The 24,502-nt window shown below is 34.4% G+C and overlaps 1 protein-coding gene across 21 annotated transcripts in view; it reads left to right on the top strand.

Annotated features, from left to right (window-relative positions):
* The window catches only part of MGAT4C (MGAT4 family member C), a 727,898-nt gene that overhangs the window by 613,372 nt on the left and 90,024 nt on the right, over positions 1-24,502 (top strand). Inside the window, exon 1 of one of the 21 annotated variants that reach the window (XM_032416625.1) lies at positions 22,175-24,261. The exons of the other annotated variants lie outside the window; for them this stretch is intronic. The gene's annotated coding sequence lies outside the window, so the exon portion shown is untranslated. Of the gene's footprint in view, positions 1-22,174; positions 24,262-24,502 lie in introns of those variants that run through there. 21 annotated transcript variants of the gene reach the window in all.

The following is a 24,502-nucleotide window of genomic DNA, read 5'->3' as shown; positions in this document are numbered from 1 at the left end:
TTAAATGTAAGTGTACATCATAGACTAATGAGATGCAGAGAATACAAATCTGTCTTTGAGAACAGGAGATACACAGTAACAGTGAGATTACATGTAATTCCAAGGTTGTATTTTTAAATCAGCTCACATTGCAACGAATGTATAGTCAAATGATCCTTGAATAATTCTTTAATCACTATCAGATCTCCAAGACCTGTAAAAAGGCTTACACTCAGTTTCTTTTGGCTCATTTTAATGTGGCTCTAGCCTTTCTATCTGTGGGGTTATAGAAAATAAGTTTGGGAGGGACTCAAAGTAGAATTTAAGGATAATAATGGACTTTTCCTTCATTTTCTCTCTGTTCATTATTGTATTACATAAGTAAAATGCACCTATGCAAGGACTTCCTAGTAATTTTGTATTAGGTGGTTCAACAATCCTTCCTCTGCATTTTTTTATTTCAAGTTTTTATTCAAATTCTAGTTACTTAACATATAGGGTAATATTGGTTTCAGGAGTAGAATTTAATGATTCATCACTTACATACAACACTCAGTGCCCGCCTTAATACCTGTCACCCACTTACCCCATCATGCCACGCCCACCTCCCTCCATCAACCCTCAGTTTATTCTCTATAGGTAAGAGTCTCTTATGGTTTGCTTCCCTTTCTTTCTTTTTTTCCCCCTTCCCCTATGTTCATCTGTCTTGTTTCTTAAATTCCACATATGAGTGAAATCATATTTCTTTGACTTTTCTTTCTTTGACTGACTTATTTCACTTAACATAATACACCCTAGCTCCATCCATGTCCTTGCAAGTGGCAAGATTTCATTCTTTCTTTATGGCTGAGTAATATTCTATTGGGCTCTTTCCATAGTTTGGCTATTGTTGATAATGCTGCTATAAACATTGGGGCACATGTGCCCCTTCGCATCAGTATTTTTGTATCCTTTGTGTAAATACCTAGTAGTGCAATTGTTGGGTCACAGGTTCATTCAATTTTTAACTTTCTGAGGAACCTCCATACTGTTTTCCAGAGTGGCTGCCCCAGTTTGCATTCCCACCAACAGTGCAAGGTCCCCTTTCTCTGCATCCTTGCCAACATCTGTTGTTTCATGTGTTGTTAATTTTAGCCATTCTCACAAGCGTGAAGTGATATCTCATTGTAATTTTGATTTATATTTCCCTGATGATGAGTGATGTTGAACATCTTTTCATGTGTCTATTAGCCATCTGTATGTCTTCTTTGGAAAAAATGTCTGTTCATGTCTTCTGCTCATTTCTTAACTAGATTATTTGTTTTTTGGGTGTTGAGTTTGATAAGTTCTTTATAGATTTTGGATACTAGCCCTTCCTCTGCATTTTTTAAATAAACTGATCAAGATATTTCAAAATTTCTTACATGCCTCAAAGATTTAATAAGATAACAAAGATAATATAATTTAACAAAGAATTACTCTGAGGGCCCATACTTTGCCTTTATTCAGCACATATAATGAACTTAGCATAGAGAGATATTGTCATTAAATATGTGTAGAATGAATGACTTAAGCATACCACAATACTGACTTATCTAGATATAACCAACAACAGAGAGATCTTACTGGGCACATTTTTCCAAATTATATTTTAATACAGCTATCAAATCATTATGAATCTCACTTTCTTCATGCAATGAGCTTAAAATATGTAAGAAATAAAATGTATTTGTGTTGACACAAATTATACAATTTTTGATGCTATATTATGTCTGGTTTTACCTGAAAGTTTCACAGACAGTCACCATATTTCCCTCCTGACAAAGTGATAACATAAAATATAGTCTAGTTGAAATCATTGTTTCATTTCTTTTTGAACATTTCATGATCATGTCAAGGTATTTTGCTTCAGGTACTTTAAGACATCAATGCTGGAAAATCAGGGTTTTCTCATTATTGAATATTATCAAAATTCAATTACATACAGCAATATTTAGAGAGTGCTAAGGAAAATAGATATCTTTAGGCATATATTACTGTATGGAAGATGTAAGTTAAAGATTGACTTTCTTTTCAGAATGGTATTACCTATGTCCTGCTCAGGATTGATGTATTGGGCGACCAGTTACTTTTTAAATAATCAGACATATATTAACTGTCCTAACGCTACAACTATAATGAAGAAAACTATTTGTAAATAAGAGTACTGTCATTTTGTGCAAATTTGCACACACATACACACACACACACTCTAAAAGAACTTTCAACTGTTTGTTTTCCCTGTTTATTGTTTTGTTTATTCCTCTTTCACACACTTTATAGCATCTAGCAGATTAATTGCAAGCTTAATGGAACCACTTTCATCTGACTAGATCATCTTGCAGTGTTTATATTTCTGTAGTATACTCTTTACTTTCTTAATTTATGTAATTAACTCAGATGAAATGCTTGTGCATTGCTTTAGAGATTTTATGAATTAATTACTTATTTAATTAGTTATAACTCAAATAATACAAAAAAGTGCCGTATAAATTTTAAACACTTCAATTATAATAACTTCTTGCACAGCTGTAATTGTAAAAAAAAAGAAAAAGGCATAAGAAAAATATAAAGGTGCCACATAAAAATTATAGAAAATAAAAGATAATAACAATGACAAAAGTTTATTAAACTTCACATTTTATTAGGATGTTGAAAGAAAAAATGACAAAAACAAAAAAAGTGATCATGTTCCTATAAGTCCCTGATTAAATCCCTGAATTTTTCATTATTTTTGCATGAAAAAAACAGTGAAATGTGTATTTTTGCTAATAAAAAGCATTCATTTAAAAAATAAATGCATTTAATTAAGTCTTCATGATCTATAACTTATAAACTTGAGTTTTCAAGTTACAACAATTATATTGCCTTTTGGGAAATATCCATTGATTTTCTAATAGCTATGAACAATGACATGGTATCTCAACATTTTATATTCTAATAACAACTATAGCTTTAAAACTGTAGCTATTTTGCCAATTTTTAAATTGTTTCCGAGCAATTTCAATAAAATTAAACAACAAAGAATTTAAAAAGAACATATTTGTATTAGTGTCTTGCATGCCCCAATGCATTAGTCGTTTTTAAACATGATGTTTATAATCACAATTGTAAGATATTATGAAAATTAATTATTTGTATAACCCTTGAGGGAAATTCTGTTCCAAAGTTATAGATGGCTCCATTAATTAAGTAGGATCAATTGCTCGTATATACAAAGGATAAAATGTGACCTACTTTTAATAAATAATTTCATTTTGTTACATATATGTAGTTGATTATCTCTTACCTGCTTCTTTTTTTATAAAGATAACATATATTTATTTATTTATTTATTTTTAAGATTTATTTATTTATTTTAGAGAATGAGGTGGGGAGGGGCAGAGGGAGAGGGAGAGAGAATCTTAGACTCCATGCTGAGCACGGAGCCTGACACGGGGCTCAATCTCATGACCCTGAGATCATGACCTGAGCCAAAACCAAGAGATGATTAACCAACTACATCACCCAAACACTGTAAAGATAACATATATTTAGTTGAAAGTTTGAGTCCATGAGGTAGGGCTTGTATTGATTATTTGCATGATAAAATAAAACATAGACAAAACAGACTCAAAATCCCTGTGCATTTGAATAATTTTGAGCAGTCAGAATCATTAGATACAGACAAATAGAAATAATATTACTATAGTGATACTATTCAAATGACATTGCTTTTTGATATTTCCCTAGAACATAATTTTTCCCATCTTGACACATTATTACAGGAATGCTTAATGAAAATGAGAGTTTGTTAATATTCTTAGAAGGTGGTTTACAGTAAATCCTGTTCAATGCATTTTAGTAATATATGTTAATAAATACAGCATAGCTAATATCTCATGCTTTAGTAATTTTGCTCTGGAAAGTGGATCTTTTCCTCTGGGTACCTAGTCCCCATCTCTAACTCCTATTAAGCAGCACTGGTATGGGAAAAAAAAAAAAAAAATCAAGATTTTTTTTTCCAGTTTCATTATTTTATTAAGAAAAAAATATATATGTATATTTAGAGAAAGAAATTTGCGAGCGAGTGGGGGGGAGGGGCAGTGGTGGAGGGAGAGGGAGAGAGAGAATCTTAAGGAGGCTCCATGCCCATTGCAGAGCCTGATATGGGGCTTGATCTCACAACTCTGAGATAATGACCTGAGCTGAAATTAAGAACCGGATGCTAAACCAACGTGAGCCACCCAGGTGACCCAAGAAATAATTATAATTTTAAAGTTCCTTTTTATTTACTCTTTTAAATTTCTTTTCAAGTTTCATCTATGTCACTCAAAGAAAGCAAAACTATACAAACTATTCATTCCTTTTCATCATGTAAATTGGCCTTTTTTGGGTCCTATTGTTAGTGTAGACTTCTTATTTCATCATTACCACATTTTTCAAAGTCATGTCCCAGGATATGATGAGTCCAGTTTTGTCACTAAAAATGGCTCATCTACTGAAATCATATACCCTTTTTTGACTACGAAATTACCACTTAGGATCTTAAGGAAACAGGTAGAAATATTCCTCATAGAGGCATATAACACAATTATATTGCTTTCCAGTCCTCTACTGTTTTGGTAATTTTACCAAAATAAAGGGACTGCATTTTATTTGGTATGATTTCATTTTTATGGCCCATAAAATATAGTGAGTGATCTTTACTTATTTTCAAAGTCTGTACAAACCATCTTTTAAACAATCTGTTATAGAAGTGTATCTAACTTTAATGTCATGAGCCCCTGGTCTATAAATATCATATGTCTTTTTTTTCATGATAAAAAAGATGGCTCACTGTTGGCATTCAGCATTAACAGCGTCTTGGTGAGAAGGCGCATCTTGTTGAGCAGGCTTTGATACTGTGTTTCTCTCACACACACTCCTGTTTCTACGGCTAAGTCTTCCATGGGCCTATTGGAAAAGCACTATGGTGTCAGGCAGAAAGGTTGGCTGATAGTCACAGACTGTGTTTATCTTGCCCACATACTTCCTGAGCAACTCTTCTGAGGTAGATTCGCTCTGACAGGCACTAACATAAGACACACACAAAGATCCATGGACTCTGTGCCCACTCTGGTGTCACCTTCTCAGACTTTTTCATCTATTATATTCTAACCTCCTTCCTTGCCGGATCTTGAACAAGAGGACAGGCCATTGGCAACTTCTCAGAAATCATGTCTACACAAACATGACTTTTAAAGTCTTTAAAGATCTATGCATTTTCCTTGGCACAGCTACATTAGGAAATGGCACTAGAACTCTTTGGGAAGTGATTGAAAAATACTGATCGTGTGTACTGGTGATAGCTTTACAGCCTTTCCTTTAATCACTAGGTTCTACTTACCTGAACTTGTTAGATCTAGACACTGGTAAAGAATTACAAATTTCCATTTTGGTAGCTGAAGTTTGCCCTCCATTGCCAGTTTATGATTTTTCCTAGTTATATAATTCAAAACCACTCTAGACAGCTGTTCATCTCTCTCACCACTAGGATCATTATGACTGACCAACCATCACCACAGATTCCTATAGTTCAAGGCACTTTGATTGCCATTCTGACCATGAGGTCCATTACAGTGATGAAGTCCACCTTATCTTTGATAGATAAGTAGTACCATATGATCATTGCCATTCTGATATCTTATCAATCCCATTGATACTAGGGAAATATGTTCTTAACCCTGGTTTTTAGAAATCAGACATCCTGGGGGCGCCTGGGTGGCTCAGCCGTTAAGCGTCTGCCTTCGGCTCAGGTCATGATCCCCGGGTCCTGGGATCGAGCCCCACATCAGGCTCCCTGCTCCATGGGAAGCCTGCTTCTCCCTCTCCCACTCCCCCTGCTTGTGTTCCCTCTCTCGCTGTGTCTCTCTCTGTCAAATAAGTAAATAAAATCTTAAAAAAAAAAATCAGACATACTGAGCTGCTCAATGATGCCTGATTCTCATCGCCTATACTTTCCTTATTGTTATGCTGAAAGGAGTTTTATTTAAGCCCTTTGGGGAAGTTGTTTTCCAATTTCATATAATAAATCCAGTCTAAATTGTCTACATGTGTGTCACACAGCACCTATACTCTTTCCCTATCTATCCTTTGCTTTTTTAGTAAATGGGATGCTATTGTTGAAGGGGTTAATACCACCTCACTTACCATCAGCAGTGGGGTCCACATTGCTGCCTGGCTGGTGAGCAATTCTGTTCCAGAATCCCATTCTGAGGATTTGTTTTCAATAGTCAGTTCCAGTACAATAACTCTTAGACTGAGTTTGCATCTCTCCACCCACCACCATTGAAAAGCAAGTGTTTGTGGACCATTAACTTAAGAATTGATCCAAAGGAACAGGAGAGAAGAACTAGAAAAACAAGACAGAGGAGGAAAATCCAATACAAAGGTGCATTATTAAGTTTGTTGCAACACTAGGTAACCAGGGTTGTTTCACAGGGACCTTCTGATGAGCCAAATAGAATGCAAGCTGAAAAGACAGTCAAAAATTGCATTTTTTGTTTCTGTTTTTATGCCCCAGAGACAAACAAACTGTTTAAATACTCCCTGATGTTGTTTGTAGGATATCCTGTATTTCTATTCTGCTTGATAAAGAGACTCCCCCGTGGTCCTAATACACGATTTTATGATGGTTGCCCCAAGCAGTGCCATCAGTCTTGAGTTTCAAGTACTGACAGAACTTGAACATTCCACTCTGGGGCCACAATGAAACCTGATTATCTCAGCCCACTTCATTAGTTAATGGTGCACAGCATGATGCAAATTTTTAATAATGATTAAAGTAAGATTATGATATATAGAACTTCTGAGTTCTCAATAATATACCATTAATATTACTTTGATAAATAAGCTTACTTTTCTTACACTAATAGAAAATACAAATTGATTTCATAATGGTTTAATTGAAACTGTTTCCATAATATATTTTAGAAATTAAAATTTTGATCTTCTGACACTCAGTTGCCTTGATGATATTTATCCATTGGAATTTGTTCCCCAAAGCACTGGTATCAGTAATTTATGATAGTTAAATCACAATAACTATTTATATCCATGAGCCTGTAAGTCATTGCTAACATTATTCCTAGAAAGATTTCTCTCAGTCTTAAAATCAGAAAGGATTAGCTTTCTTCTGATCTCCCACTTTGCTCAACTTGTTCAATTCAGGTGATGGATACTTGTTTCCTCATAAGACAACCCATTGTATTGTTGGACAATTCCAGTTGAAAATTTTTCCTAAACTTATTAAATCAATGTATATACAGTTTACTTAATAAGGACTGATATGTAAACTGTAACCTATAGTAATCCAGAATGTCTCTTCTGTCTCCAATTTAAAAGCTGAAGCAAAACTGAATGACAACTTTTAATTCCTCCATTTCCTTCCCATCCAAAATTTAATCTATCCTCTGCCTCATTGGCTAAATTTTTTTAAATCATAATATGACCACTTTTCAGGAAGTTGGCAGCTTCTTAGTCTATGACAACATCTTCTTTTGTCTGGGCTACTTAAGGTAGCAGCTTCTAAACAATCTCCTTGCTCATTTTGTTGCCCATACTCCACCATCCACAGAGAAGCCAAAGGGCCCATTAATGCATAATTCAGATTATGTAAGTCTTCTAACCCCTATGCTTGCTTCCCACTCTAAATAAAGTGAAATGCTTAGCTCCTTACCATGCCCTCTAAAGCCCTATGTGACTTGATCTCTGGCTACCAATTCAATCTCATTATCTGTCATTCTTCCTGCTATGCTCTGGTCACAAGATCCTTCTTGCTATTCCTTTGACATGTTAAACATAGTCCTTTCTCAGAGATGTTCTCACTGCTTGGAATATTATTTCCCAGTTCTTCATATGGCTACTGTTATGGGTTGAAGTGTGTCCTCCTAAAATTCCTTTGTTGAAGCTCTAATCCCAGTACTTTAGAATGTGACTGTATTTGGAAATCAGGCCCTTAAAGGGGTAATTACGATTATATGAGACCATTAGGATAGGCTCTATCCATTGTAACTGGTGTCCTTATAAGAAGAGAAAATTTGGCACAAACTCATCTGGAAGGAAGACCATATGAGGACACAGGAAGAAGACAGCCATCTACAAGCCAAAAAGAGAGGCCTCAGGAGAAACCAACCCTGCCCACACCTTAATCTTGGACTTCCAGCTTCTAGAACAGTGAGGAAATACAATTCTGTTGTTTAAGCCAAACAGTCTTGGCAGCCCTCGAGAACTAATATAGTATCTTCTCATTGTTTTAGTGTTATCCAAAAGATTACCTCCTCTGAAAGCTCTAAGTACAGTATCAATGTAACATGCACCCTAGTCACTCATTTTCTCATTGCCCTGTTGTCTTTGATAACATGTATTACCACATTGCCTTTTTTTTTTTTTTTTGCTATTGCTAATATGTTTATTTTATGAATCACTCTAAGATTCTTGAGGATAAGATTTTGGCAGTCTTGTTCACACAGTAGGTATTTGGTAAATAATTACTGAATAAATGCCATGTTAGAAAACCATTGCTCTATCCTTTCATCATATCACTTATTATGTCTTCTTTCCCTCAGTAAACATCCTTAATTTCTTTAATTTTCCTTCTAATGTCATTCTATCCTGAAATTTTGACATCTTGTTTACATTCCTTTTTGAAATAATAGACTTCATATATATTATTCTAAAGTGACTTTGATCATCACTGAGAATATCAGGGTTATTACTTATAGTGACCTGAATTAATTAACACTAGCTAGAGTTTTATTTACCTTTTTTAAAACAACTGTTAATGCTTTTTATAATCAATTGAAATTTTAGCATTTTATTTTCACACAAACTAAAAATAAACATTCTTCTAGCCTCTTTTACTTTTGTTTTTAAAAAAATATTTAAATGCAAGATATATTTGTCTCATTAAACCAAACTTAGTTTTACCCCAAATTTGAAGTATTTGACCTGATTAACAGTTGTTCCTGAAAATATGCTACTCTCACTTTTGCCACTCCTGAATCACTTTATTCTCTATATATGGCACCTCTTCCTTATTCATTAAATACAGTTATCTCTAAGTTGCCATTCTTAGCCTTCTCTCTTTTATTTATATTATATTTTGGGGGTAAATTTATTAAATTGCTTGTCTTCAAATGTCTTCGAAATTTGGCAGATCCATGCTAAATTTATATCTTACTTTCCATTGTCTACTGATATCTACAAAATGTTACCGAAATGTCACCTATTCCCCACATCTTTAAGATTGCTACCATGGACATTTCTGATTTTTTCTAGTTGTATCATTTTCTTCATAAAACAGGAGTGTTAACAAACAGTAAAATGGATGAATTCTGGGAAGTTATCTGCTATCTCCTGGAGTGGGCTCAAAGATGATTTATAAAGTCTGCTTATTCCCAACTACCTTCATCAATCCCAGTAGCTTTCTTGTCACCAAATATCACAATATTTCCTTAGGGTAGATAATAGACTTCATAACTTCTACTAGTGTCTTTGAAACCATGATAAAGGAAGGGGAAGATGGAGGCAGGTGGGAAAGAGAGAGAAGTGGAAAAGTAGGTCTTTAGGGTCAGAGAGAGAAGGGTTCTAATCTTAGCTTTGTCTAATAACAGTTCTTTTGCCTTAGGCACCTAAAAGAACCAACATAAAACCATTTCTATATTTCTAGTATGGCATAAATAAAATAAACTAACATAGGATTTACCATGAAAAATCCAGATAATTACAGATTATATATTTGAAACATTTAATAGAATGTAAAAATATATAATATAATATAATATAATATAATATAATATAATATAAAAAATAATGAACGTCTAAAACATGGTAATTTCATTTTTAATAAAATCAAAGGGGCCCATATTGGACAGGTCATATGATGTTCTTGTCATAAGTGCACTTTTCTTATAAACCTCATGTTGCATAGAATTATCAAAAGTCTCTGTTAAAAAGTTTACACATTTTGTTTGTCATGCTCTATAGCACATGGCCTCTCCACCTTGGCCACAATAAGAATTGACACCCATAAGCTGACCCACTGATCTGTGAGTAATATCAGAATCTTAACAGGTGTACTTTACAGGGAGTCCCCAGGACCCATCCTCCAAGTCAGCTCTTCTTTCGATTTTGAAAACAAGGAAGACCAAAACAAAGGGAAGTTATCTAAGAGACCAGAAAAAGGGGGAAGCATGGTAGGAAGTAGTACTAAAAACAAACATAAATAAAAATGAGGAGACTGAACCCATAAAGAGAGTAGAAGACATAATTAAGAGAGTTCCCCCACTATAAAAAAAAAACGTGGAGAATTTTGTTGTTAATCAGACTCAAAGGTAAAACAGGAAGGCACAGAGCAATTAGTGAGACTCTAACTCATACACTTAGCAACACACTAGTATGTTTGAAGGTCAACAGCATGCTTGGACTACTGGAGTTCCTGTTGTATTTTGAATGGTGTAAGAGTGATATTTCATTTTCTCATGAAATTCAATGATGAAGCTTTTCATGTCTCTACTACTTCTTTGGTTTCTTTTTTTTTATTTGTTTGTTTGTTTCGTTTTTTGGGTTTTTTTTTAATCCATTACCTGAACTAACAGATAAATTTGTGTGTCTTGCCGTGTTAGTGGATAGATCTTAATGAAAATAGGACAATTAGAAAACAACTAGTTTAGGTTTCTTAGTTTACTGGTGAGCAGTTGTTTTTACCTTTGTTCACCCAATTAGTTGGACACAGACCAGATTAAACTTGGTTTCCTCTCTATTTCGGTACTTTTTCTGCTTTATCCTTTTGCTTTCTTTACCTCTTCACGGTACTCAGAGCCTCCAAATTGAAGTAAAACTTTCATTGCTCTCTTGGCTTTCATGTTATGCTCTTAGTTTTAGTCTTGATTTCCCTTTTCCAGTTTTATATTTTTTTTTATTAAAGATGTATTTATTTATTTGAGAGAAAGAGAGAGAGAAAGAGTGCCAGGTGGGGAGGGCCAGAGGAGATCTCAAGGAGACTCCCCTCTAAGGGCGGGGCCTGCCATGGGGTTTGATCTCACGACCCTGAGATCATGACCTGAGTTGAAATCAAGAGCCAGACACTTAACCAACTGAGCCACCCAGGCACCCCTCCACTTTTGTATTTTTGTTCTGCAATATTTCTTCCATCTTATCTAAAGAGTTCCCATCCTCTAGTGTAAATTTTAGCATGAAAAAAAATTCTACAAATCTCCTCTAGCCAAAAGAACAACTTGCTCTTAAGTACTTGTGACTAATAATCAACTCAGGCAGCAAAGCAAATATTACACAATAGCTAGAGTTTGTGACAATATTATTTTACACTAATTTGCTTAAGTCACTCTAGAATAATTGATTATCTTTAAAAGTTCTTTCTTGAAATTTCTTCCAAAAACTCTTATAGCTTTATTTCATCATGTTTGTGACTCTAAATTAAAATTTAAAAAATAGTTTATTTTGCTTCGTAATACCTAAATAGAAGGTAAAGAATTTGGTTAGCAGCCAATCAAGGGTATACATTTTCCATACCTTTGGAAATTACCATTAATTCCACTAGAGCCAGAATCTTACTATATCATGCCCAGATTATTATAACAATGGTCTTAATTTTCTTGTTTCAGCCTCACCCTACTCAATTGTATTTTTTCTTATACCCCTAGATGATTATAAGACACAATGTAATGCATTTCCATTGGCTCCCTATTTCCTCCCCAAATACCTCTGCATTTGAAGCTTCTTCATAATCATTTCTATTCTTACCTTTCTCCCACCATGTGATGGAAGATGTCCCACCCTGTGATGTCCCACCATGTGATGCTCCCACCATGTGATGTTCCGCAACATATGCTCTGTTTCAAAAGGGCTGATTGTTCTATGTCACTCACAAATGCCATGTTCATTCCTTTCTCACACCAGGATTCATTCTGTTTCCTCCTATTTGGGGACACCCATCTAGTTTGTGAATTTTTTTATGGCTAATACAGTCCACAGTCATTTTCCTAGTCTCAAACTTTTGTTGCCTTTATTGTCTTTATGAACCAGCTTACCCTTAATTGGTTTTTATTTCATGTATATTATTTGCTACAAATAAAGAGTATATAGTGGAAACCATGTAATAAAAGCTAATTTTTGTTGTATTCACTTCAGTAGTTAGCACAGTAGGAATTTAATTAATAGATGTTAAATAGTAAGAGTTTAATTAACAGATGTTAAATAAATACTTTGGCTAACTAACCAATTACAGTCTTCCCCGCAAATGTGCATAAGGAAGAAGATAGTGCTCTCTCTGTCACTGCTGATCTTTCCCAAGATGTTCATGGCATTTTCAACTATTTCTTTAGAAAGATGGCCTCTGCAAGGACATTCAGGACATCTATAACATTAAATGTAACAACAACAACAATAACAACAAATGCTGGAAGTTAGGAAGAAAGAGGAAAGAGCAAAGATTATATAGCACCACTTAGGGAATCTTGAAATGTCATTTATCCTTTCAAGATGATGGAGATTTTAGCTAGAGAACTAAATGTTGCCATAATCCTGAAGCTCACTTCACTATTACACCTGATTATGAGATTTTCCATGCATGAATAATCTGTAGATGATATGCATAGCAGTCTTCATCTCTTCCATTGTATTTAGACAATATTTACCTATTTGTATGCTTAAAAGTGAGAATTCCACAATATAGAATTCACAGTATATACATGTGCGTATATATTTGATATTTTGTGTTAATGGCATTTTCCAGTAGTTATATTTTTCAAATAATTGCATTATTAAAATGACTGGTAATATACTTTCAACCCCAGGTGGCTCTCTTTCCCATTCAGAAGGGATTACAGAAAGATTGAAAGGATATTTTGCATTCCATTTGTGGTTGTCTTTTATTGCACTTGGTTAATATAACATGCTTCTGTGATTTTAGGTTTTTAAAGTAAGTGCAGTCCCCTTGGAAGTGTTTGCGCATAAGCGTGGGTGAAAAACATGTAGCAACTCTAGTTAAGCTTTCGAAAAGTGCTTTTAGAAAATGTTTGAAATTGAGGCTTAGGTTGTAGTCTTTTCTTAATGTGCATGTATAACTCCCACTAATCTTAAAGGGAATTAAATACATACATATAAGGAAGAGTAATCTTTAGTTCTTTTGTTTTAAAGAATTTCTAAAATCCCTTTTTCTAAAATAATTAAACAGAAGATTGTTAGAAGTATTTGTCATCTTTGTGAAAAATCTAGCAATTAAATCCAACTTAATAAACTTTAAATGTAAAGAGCCAAATTCTTATTCTATAGTCTTGTGTTACATATACAAACTAACACTTAATCATGTTGCAAATACATGAGGAGAGTGAGATTTGATTTTATTTGCAGAGCCACAAATAGCAACCTTTCTTATATGATTACAGAATCCAGACAAATGTTTCATAGACTATAAAAATTTCTATTTCATTTTTCTTCAGTCCTAATGCCATTAACTTCTGGTTAGTTTACTGATACATTTATACTTTTATACCTGTGTAATAAAGTTTCTTATGCAATGTGGCAACATTACTGCTTTTCAAATATAAATAGAGAAAATTAGTCTCCCTAAAATGTCAGAAACTTTTTATGGTTTAAAAAGTATAAGAGTTTCAAGATGCCTGGGTGGCTCAGTCAGTTAAGCATCTGACCCTTGATTTCAACTCAGGTCATGATCTCAGGGTCTTGGGATTGAGCCCCACATCAGGCTCCATGCTCAGCAGGGAGTCTGCTTGAGATTCTCTCTCCCTCTCCCCTCCCCCCACTGATGCACACTGTCTCTCTTTCTTTCTGTCTCTGTCTCTCTAAAATAAATAAGTCTTTAAAAAGAAGTATTACAATTACTTTGACATTTTATCACATTTATAGAATAAATTAGTATTTCTTAAAGCAAAGTGTTGTACTGCTTATATTTTAAAATGAAGTAAAAATGCAATTAAAATCCATCAAAAATAAGTATATTTAACATCTTTAAACTTTAAAGAGGATGTGGACTTAGAAAAAGAATAATAGTCTCAATACAGAAAGGCTGCATATCTCAGATTCATAGCAGACCAGTATAACTGTGACTCTTATCCTCCTCAACTGGGTCCTATAAATTCTATAAACAAAGGTTTGATTTCAAGGTTCCTTTAGACTTTTCAAATTTTTCATGAGCATACTTTTTCTTATCAACATAACAGTTATAAAATATATAATTTTTAGATAAAAGCTTTATTAAAACTGAGGAAATAGACTATAAAGTTTAGGGCTTATGTTGTAAAACATGTTATTTGTTGGAATTTCTCTTAATGTTTAATGTGCTAAAAAATGGAGCTAATGAACTTTAAAAATTATTTAATATGTATTCAGAAGACTGGGTTTTCTCAATCAAATGTAGATATAATTGAAGAGTTGAAGCTGCATCCATATTACACTTTGGTTTTCTCTTTTAAAAAAGGGGTTTCCCAAAATCGCACCTTAAGAGTCATTGCTAATTTCATTTTCAACTCCTTGACTATATATATGGTGCACTTATTTTCATATTAGTGCAATCATGGTGCATATACTTACTTCAAATACTTTAATTGCTTCCTATTATTTAGATATCAAACTCCTTACGTTTTTGTCTAAAAGACCTTACTTGATCTACCTCCAGTGTCGGATACCACACTCTTGCTTTGTTCTCTATCATACAGTTACTCTGACCTTCTTCCTGCCCCCAAAATTCCTCAAATTCTCACTCTTACTAGGCCTTGGCCCATGACTCTTCTCCTCTCTGGAAAAGTCTCTCCAGTCCTTCACCTGGCTACCTCCTATTCATTCTCCAGTTTAATGTTCACCGTACAAATGCCTTGTCTACTCCTAGGCTCAGTTAGATCCTCCTGCAATACTGCTCTGAGCACCCCTTCACTTTACCCAGCACTGCTCAGTACTGTTGTAATTAACTCGTAGAGTGACCACTTGTTTCTCAGACACATCCTACGAAGGGATGAAGGCTGAAAGCTTCGTAAAGTCAAGGATTTTATAATTTTGCCCATTGCTTTTTGCCTTGTTTGCAATGACTGGCCACAAATTACACACGTAGTAAATACTTGCAGAAATAAAAGAATAAATGACTATAATTTGCATTATGCTTTGTTCTAATTAAATCATGCCACAAACATTTTTCATTATTTCTAAATAGTTTTTATCATCACTTTAAAATGGATGGAAAACAATAAGGATAATGATGATGATGATAATACTGATGTGTCGTTATTTACAGAGTCTATCTGCTTTATAATAGATAATTCAGGTTAATTAAATTTTTCAAACTTATGGATACCATTGATATGTGTCTTCATGTATATTGCTGTCTTATTCCATTTGATTGTTAACAAAATTTCTCAGAAATAACAGCTAATATAAGAGTATGATAAATTTTATATTGTCACATTGCCACAAATTGCTTTGTGAAAAGATCAAATTAATTTGCAATACCATTTACCACTGTCTCTCTAAATGGGGGGCGCCTGGGTGGCTCAGTTGGTTAAGCGGTTGCCTTGCTGCTTTTGGCTCAGGTAATGATGCCAGAGTCCTGGGATCAAGCCCTGAGTTGAGCTCCCTGCTCAGCAGGGAGTCTGCTTCTCCCTCTGCCAGCCCCTCTCCCCTTCTCCTCCCTCTGCTTGTGCTCTCGCTCTCTCAAATAAATAAATAAAATTTTAAAAATAAATTTTAAAAAATACCACAAAAGGATTAAAATTTTTGTTGTTAAAAATTGTCTTGGAAGACAAGATAGAAAGACACAGATTAGAAAAATTTGGTGTTAGTGTCTAATGGCTAGTGTTTTTGAAGGACATTTGATTGGAAGAATATTTGACTAGTTTAAGCTGCAGATGATCTACAATTAATCAACAGTGTCGCTCTGAGTCCCCGGCTGTGGATTTGCGGCCCTACAAGCTCTCAGCTCCTCTTTAGGAGTCAGACAACCCAGGACAGTCATCTGTGTGGTTGCAGATTTCCCGCCTGAGATGTGCTAGCAACAGCAGAGGGTTAAGCTTTTTAAATTTTGCACATGGAGAAAAACTATCAGCAGCTAATTTCTTTCCTAGTTTTATCCAATTTTATATTTGGCTTGCCCTAGAATAAATGTATTGAATATAAGCCAATCATAACAGCATTTCCTCAATTACATCTGAGAGAATTCCAAAATCCAAAGGTACATAAGGCAATTTTAATGATGTATAACATTTTTAGTCATTTAAAATAAGTAGTTTCTCTATTAATAAATTTATTGAAAATCCCCTAGTATGTAATTTGCATTAATGACTTCATTAAGAAAATCTGTCATCAACAACAACTGGTTTTGCCAGCAGGAACCAGAAATGATGATCCATTTACTAAAAAGCAATTTTCAGGTAATTTAGCAATATCAGTAACAATAATAAATACCAAACTAAAAATATGTGAGATGTCATTCAGTATTTGTTCTCCAAGAATAGGAGAGAGAGGTTACAAAGTTTAAAAAAGAAAAATCGTTGTATTTACATCTTTTTATCATCTATGCTAAAAATATACATAGTAAAAAACTAAGAATATAAATTATATTTTTTGTTCTGAAGTGTTTGGCTTACTCAAAATAACAGATTTATACTTCCTCTGTAGTGCTAATCATATGCCAGCATTATGTCTGGATTATCATTTGTATTATTTTTCCTTAAAAAAATTAATAAAAAATTCATTGACTGATGTTCAAGGATTCTACTTCAGAAAAGAATCCTGGACTAAATTCATAAATTTCAATTATTCAGTATTTCCCTCATTCATCAGTGTATATGATTTGTAAATATGCTTGAGACTAGAACTTTAAATTTTCAGTTAATGTGAATATGTGAGCTAGATTATCAAGTCCTGTAAAATCCTCAATTCCAAGCTACGCTTATTTACTAAGTAAAATCTTTTTTTTTTTTTAAGATTTTATTTATTTATTTGACAGAGAGAGACACAGCGAGAGAGGGAACACAAGCAGGGGGAGTGGGAGAGGGAGAAGCAGGCTTCCCGCTGAGCAGGGAGCCCGATGTGGGACTCAATCCCAGGACTCTGGGATCACGACCTGAGCCAAAGGCAGACGCTTAGTGACTGAGACACCCAGGCGCCCCTAGTAAGTAAGATCTTAATATGAGCATTTTTAAAAAACTTTTTTCATTTATGAAAGCAAAATGCCTATGTTTCAGGTTAAACAATCACAAAAACAAATCTGGAGGGCTTACACCTGACAGGAAGAGTGTTATTTTTTACGGCAACTCAGCCCGCTATCTGGAGAAGTTAAGGGCTGCCTCTACTTCCATGATGCCTAAAGAGTATTGATTCTCATTGCCTTCACACTACAGAAACGCTATATTTACTTCCAGTGCAAAAATCAGGCATGATCCTACGTAGATTTGTTATTTTTCATGACCAATGGAAGAAATTGAACTCAACAGCAGATGTTGAAATGACAATAAATTTTCCTGAGACACCCCCTCACACATTGAAAGAAATAGATACATAGCTAAACACACTGTAGAAATAATTACACAAAAATTTAAATCACTCAGAGGAAAAAAATTATTAACACATTCAAAGTAAGAGAACGCTACTTTAAAATAAGAGATGGGGGCGCCTGGGTGGCTCAGTTCATTAAGCATCTGACTCTTGATTTTTGCTCAGGTCATGATTTCAGGGTCCTGGGATGAGCCCCACATCCGGCTCAGAGCTCAGCAGGGAGTCTGCTTGAGCATTCTCTTTCTCCTTCTCCCTCTGCCCCTCCCCCTCCTCTCTCTCTCAAATAAATAAATGCATCTTAAATAAACAAACAAACAAATAAATAAGAGATAAAATCCTCCTTAAAGAAAAAGCAAAGAGAAATGTAATAATATCAGATACCAGATCAGAGGACAAAACAGTCAAATAAAAGGTGAAAACTAAACTTACAACTAATATCATGGAGAGTTTGCAAACTGGAGAAAAATAAGTATCATCCATGAAATTTAAAACAATTTGGAAAGTATAATGTACATGGTAAGTGCATAATGTATAGAGGACTCTGTGGAGTTTTGGATTAAAACTAGAAAGAATATAGTACTAAAAATCTTTTCTGACAATGATGCTGGAGACTTCAGCTGTCATTTACCACTTAGGTTCAATGTTTTTTTTGTATATCAGTCCCCAAACTTACTGCAATATAAACATTCAATAAATATTTCTAATATTAGTGACAAAAAATATTTGTAAACTAAGTGCACAAACTATTTTGATGAACTGTTTGGGGCAGGATTCTTATGTTGAAAGAATATTCTACCATATTTTATTTTATCTGCCAACCATTCCCTGGCACAGCGGTAGTATATTCCTGTATACAGTAAATATTCAATAAGGTTTGTTTATTGAATTAAGTAATAAATAATCACTAATATGGAAAATAAAAACATGAGTTGTATGTGGCTAAAAATTGTTCCTCTCTTTTTATTTGTAGTAATACAAATTCAGTGAGGAATGTGTTTGTTTGTTTTTAAAGATTTTATTTATTTATTTGAGAGAGAGAGTGGCAGAGGGAGAGGGAGAAGCAGGCTCTCCGTTAAGCAGGGAACTGGATGCAGGGCTCAATCCCAGGACCCTGGGATCATGACCTGAGACGAAGGCAGCCCTAACAGGCTGAGCCACGCAGGTGCCCCTGTGTTTGTTTTTTAATGTACTTTTTGTTGGTGTTTCTCATGGTTCTCTTCTTCTTCCACTGCCTTTTAAGCAAATGCTTCATAATATATGACTCAATCATTGTATGCTATTTGAAATAGAAAATGTTACTCTTATTGATTTATTGTTTCCAATAATATCTATGTTAATTAGGTCTATGTGAGAAGTTGGGAAGTCATATATAGAATGCTTTGCCTATACCGTAATATGCTGAATGTGATTTTGGAAGCTTTTGTTGTTGATTTTGGTTTTGTTGTTGACATTGTTTTGTTTTATAAGACATTCTCTGCAATCCAGTAAGATTCTTCCAGAGTTTATAAAGTTAAACCTTATTGGAGGAAGGAAAAAGATTCCCTAAGCCCAAAATATTATTCACCAAATATATAAAACAATCTACTCTAATTCATACAGGGAATACTTGGGAAAAACACAGATCTTAGAAATAAAATACCCAGTCATTGTAAACCCACCATCCTTCAGGACTGATGTGACTTAACCATTTGCCTTAATGTGATTTATTCAGTACAGCACATTTCATCTACATTTACATAGAATTTTTTTCATGAGAAGGGAATGTAAATTAAAATAACATATCAAGACCTTGGTAATCAAGTCTATTTGTATTGTTTACTTCTCTCAGTGGTATATTAGTAGCAATGATAAATGAGATGATGGGATATATCACTAATCTTGAGTCCTGTTGGAAATAATGATTTTAACTCTGGATCAGCTCAGAAACCTTTAAGATCTGTAAAAAATATCAGGTTGTCCAAACATGAATATCTAAGTTTGAGTATTGGCAAACTAAATGTCAGAGGTACTGAGATTGAAAACAAAAGTATTTTTTTTTTGTCTTATAGTTTGTTACATTTTTCTCCTTTTAATCTATCTCCTGCTCCCCAGAAATGAACTTATTTGAGAATTTTAGGAAAATGATTTTAAAAATTAAAAGAAAAAATTTTTTCAAAGTGTATCCCATCCCACTTTCAAATTTGGATTACTGGCTTCTGCTTTGTCCAAACAAGTTAATAATAATAATAATAATAATAATAATAATAATAATAAAGAGAGTTTCCAGGAAAAAAAAAATTCAGACCTCCGCACTTGGGATCTCCCTAAATATCTGTGTTTACTATTGGAATTTTGAGGTCTTTTTAAGAGCTTTCCAATAATTAGGAAAAGCTAGAATTTACATTGAAAAAACTAATTTAAAAGATAATTTGCTCATCAAATATTTATTAAATACCTACTCTATGATTCCATAGCTAAGTTCTAGAGATGCAAAGATGACTGAAAGATGAATAATATAAGAATCTTATACTGGAGGATCTTTGATCCAGGAGTTGTATCTATCTACTACTATATTCTATCCACCTGGCTCCATCCATGAAGTCTAAAATTATGGTCACCAGAAGTTCCCAGACTAACATGTATCACAGTTGTCACTAGGATAGGATGACACCAAAGGGTTCTAATGGGAGGGGGGGTGGAAAAAGAAGCCCAGAGATACTCCATTCGTCTCAGCTTTTGGCAGGGTTTGCAACCTGACTGATCAACTATAGCTGCAAGGGTTAGGGAGGAAAGGATATTATTGGCACAGCCTGGGTCAATGTCTCCTCCTTGCCCTCTTCTTTGGTCTATAAGAAGAGGGCAAGGATGCTCAAAACACAGGACACAAAGAGATACTAGTTTAGATAGAAAAATAAAAAGGATCTAGATTACTTTCCTGTGGCTGCTGTAACAAACTATTACAAACTGGGTGGCTTAAAACCACAGAAATTCACCCACAGTTCTGAAGGCCAGCATGGTCACATTCCTTACAGAAGCTCTAGGAGCAAACCGTGACTGTGGCTTTCTTACTCCAGTCTCTGCCTCTGTGGTAACACTGTGTGTTGTGTTCTCTTTTGTGTGTTTGCCTCAAAACTCACACAGCCTCTCTCTTATAAGAATACAGGTGATTGCATTTAGGCCCCACCTGATAATCTGGGATAAACACCTCCCTCAAGAACCTTAATTTAATCACATCTTTTGCCATAGAAAGTAATATTCCCAGGTTCTAGAGATTGGAACATGGACATCTCTTTGGGGCCAGCATTCAACCCACTACACAATCCATTCTTCTAGCTGAAGCATGTTATCGAGGTTAGTCAAGATACCAACTGTGACTTAAACACCCTAATCAGAATAAGGAGTCAACACAGATATTAGCTACTTCTTCAAGGCACTAAATATGTTTGAAATGCAGCTCTTCTCCTAAAGATAAAAACAGATTATATTAGGAACTTAAAATGGATATTTTTCTTCTTTTAAACAACATTATATTAGTTTCAACTTAAAAATTTACCCTTCTTAGGGGCGCCTGGGTGGCTCAGATGGTTAAGCAGCTGCCTTCAGCTTAGATCATGATCTCAGGGTCCTGGGATGGAGCCCCACGTCCGGGCTCCTGGCTCAGCGGGAAGTCTGCTTCTCCCTCTGCCTCTCCCCCGCTTGTGCTCTCTCTGTCTCTCTCTCTCTCAAATGAATAAATAAAATGATTAAAAAAAAAAAAAAGAGGGCGCCTGGGTGGCTCAGTCATTAAGCGTCTGCCTTCAGCTCGGGTCATGATCCCAGGGTCCTGGGATTGAGCCCCGTATCGGGCTCCCTGCTTGGTGAACCTGCTTCTCCCTCTCCCTCTGCTGCTCCCCCTGCTTGTACTCTCTCTCTCTCTCTGTCAAATAAATAAATAAAATCTTTAAAAAAAAAAAAAAGAAAAGAAATTTACCCTTCTTAGCCAGGATAAGCAAATGCAAAAAACCTCACACATTTGTACCAGCTCTATTTGTCTAGTATTTGTCTATTGCATGTTGTAGAAAAAATATTATTACTAAATTTAAAGAGCTAATCTAAAGAAAAAATTGGTAAACAATAAATCTATAAGAATTACAATGGAGTCCTCAAATTGAAAAAAAGAATTGCCATTTTGCTTTAAAACAGGTTAATGTTGGGTAAGACTATTAAGAATAACTATATTAACATGATATCTCAAACTATTGTTTAAGTTTTTATTTAAATTCCAGTTAACATACAGTGTAATATTAGTTTCAGATGTACAATACAGTGATTTAACCCTTCCACCCACTCCCGGTGCTCATCACAACAAGTGCACTCTTCAATCCCCATCACCTATTTCCCCAATCCCTCACCCACCTCCCCTCTGATTTGTTCTCTAGAGTTTGTTCTCTAGAGTTAAGAGTCTGGATATCCCTCACTTTGTTCTCCACTATGGACTTACATTTGTTTTTTATTTCAGATGATGCTGTCTTAGAGATTTCTCTTTTCAGCTATTAAATTATTTGTCAAATAAATGGATTCAGAGAACTGAAGGTACATTTCCAAACCACTTGATGCCCTAATATGAACTCACTAGCCTATTGCAAAGTGTCATATATTAATTTTCAATTTAATAGGTGTTACTTTTAAATTGCTTTAAAAATTATTCACAAAAGTAAACCTATTTTCTGGGTTTTTTAACCAGAATTATAATTTGGCTTTACATAACATCTATTACAACAATTGAATGCATTGTTTTTTAGGTAAATAGAAGTACTTAAAACAACTAGGAAAATAGTTAATGCCACCTTTGCTGCATATCTTTGGCTCATTCATCTCCCTTAAACTTTAAGGAAGTTTTAATTTTTGTTACAGTAAGAAGATACACTCCATTCCATTCCTACATCAATAAGCACCATCCTTTATTTCCTGTATTTTACTATTCGAGTTTACATCCATATTGGTCTCCTCTCCCATTGATTGTTTTCACTCCAATGAAGTGTGACACTTAAATCTTTTAAGTGAGATATGAAAGGCATTAAATAGTTATAATTCTTGTGTTTCTCTTCTCTGTTATTTTATGATTAATTCGGCTGCTTGACAATGCATATTTTGGATAAGAAACATTATTCTTTCCAAAGATAAGTTTTCATCAGGAAAAGGTTTTTCGGAAAAACGTTGTTTGATATATAAAATTCAGTAGGAGTTCTTCAACATGGGGATTGAAGGCATTGATTTCATTAATTTTAGTGCAAAAAATGAAAACTCATAATGGACATGCAGTCTTTGAAGCTGTAGGCGTGCACATTCTCATTAAATTCATAGTCAGTCGGTAGAGTAGCAGGGGTCCATTTATTTTCCTAGGATTTAGACTAAATCACATCTCTCTTACACCTCTCTCACACCTGTGCCTCCATAAACTAAATACAGACTTTTCTGCGCTGCAATTTTGGCTACCTAAATAGATGGTTTTGAAGTACCCACTGTGATTTAGCCCAAACTAGAGCAGTCAAGTTGACACCATGTGTCTCAAAGGAGAGCTATGCATAATTAGCTATCTCTAAATTTAGAAAGATATCACTTTAAAAGATCATCTTACACCAGAATTATAGAGATTTACCTTCTATCTCTGAACTATTTTCTATCTCTTTACTTTTGCTCTGTCAGTTCATCCACATGGAAAGACCTCCTGCCCTCCACTGTTGTATTTTAAGGTACGGTTGAGATTTTGCTACCAACATGTCTATGGAGGGAAATGGTCTTGCCCTCTTTTGAACTCCACTAATATTCATCCTCTGGTTACTAACAGTGTGACAGTAAGTCATCTATGTTTGCATGGCTTTTTTCAGTGATGTTCTAAACTAGGACTCAAGCCTTCCTGTAGTAACTTTGTAAAGTCTTATCACTTACCTCACTAACTGATGTCCACGTTTCCTGAAGGTAGCAACCATGTCTGACAGAGTAGTAATGAACATTTTTATTTATGCATTTATTATTTTATTATACATTTTACTTACATATTTATTATTTATAATGAATGTAATGACTGTTATTATTCACTGCAGATACCCAGTTAATAGTTATTTTTAATGAACTGGTGCAGGAAGAAAAGAAATAGGTGTCTTGGCAAAGAATAAAAATGAATATAAAATATCTTTCTATTTCACCATTGACAAGTGGATGGAAAAAAATAACAATACACTTCCATGTTAGAGTTATCATTAGTTTGGTAACAATCATAACTTGATTTTTATTGAGTAGTTGACAGTCTGATGCAGAAATCTTGGGGACAATCTTACATTTCTGTATGCCAAAAATATATGAAAGTATGTAGTCTATCTTCCCACCACTTGTTCTCCACTAACATTCAACTATACTGCCAGCCCCACCTATTCATATTTAACTCAGGAAAGAGAGAAGTGGAAAAAATTCCAAAATTTTATTTGACCAAGTCTGCCTGAAAGTGACTCTGTTGTTTCTTGCCTTGCTTAGAACTGGTGCCTTGAGATAAAAATAAATCTCGTGGTAAGAAAACTTTAAATTTATGCACAGTTGAGTTTACCATTTATAAATAATATACACTCCACATAAGTGGTGTGCAATGAAAGTAGCAAATCATCAGTGTATGTCAAAGTAATTGTTGTGACATTATATTTTTAAAATTAACAAAAGATATAGATGATCTCAACATGGAATGAGTGGCAAGCATTAGCAGGAAACAGGGTAAGTTCTTGTCTTTTTTGGAAATAGTGTATAGATACCGATTAACCTTGAATGTTCATGAAAAAATCTATTTTTAAGGTTATATGTTTAATAATTTAGTGGTGACTCTCAGAAAAAAATAGAAATTATTTGTATAAATTCTAAACTATTCAAGTAAAAAGAAACGTTACCTCAAAATTCTCAATCGATCCAACAATAATGGAAAGGAAAAAAAAAAAAACCAGCAAAAAAAATGGTAGAA

The sequence above is a fragment of the Phoca vitulina genome, unplaced genomic scaffold, assembly GCF_004348235.1.
Source record: "Phoca vitulina isolate PV1807 unplaced genomic scaffold, GSC_HSeal_1.0 scaffold19, whole genome shotgun sequence".
In the NCBI taxonomy this organism is placed as follows: Eukaryota; Metazoa; Chordata; class Mammalia; order Carnivora; family Phocidae; genus Phoca; species Phoca vitulina.
Note: the sequence above shows the minus strand (reverse complement) of the source record. Positions and strands in the feature narration are given on the sequence as shown.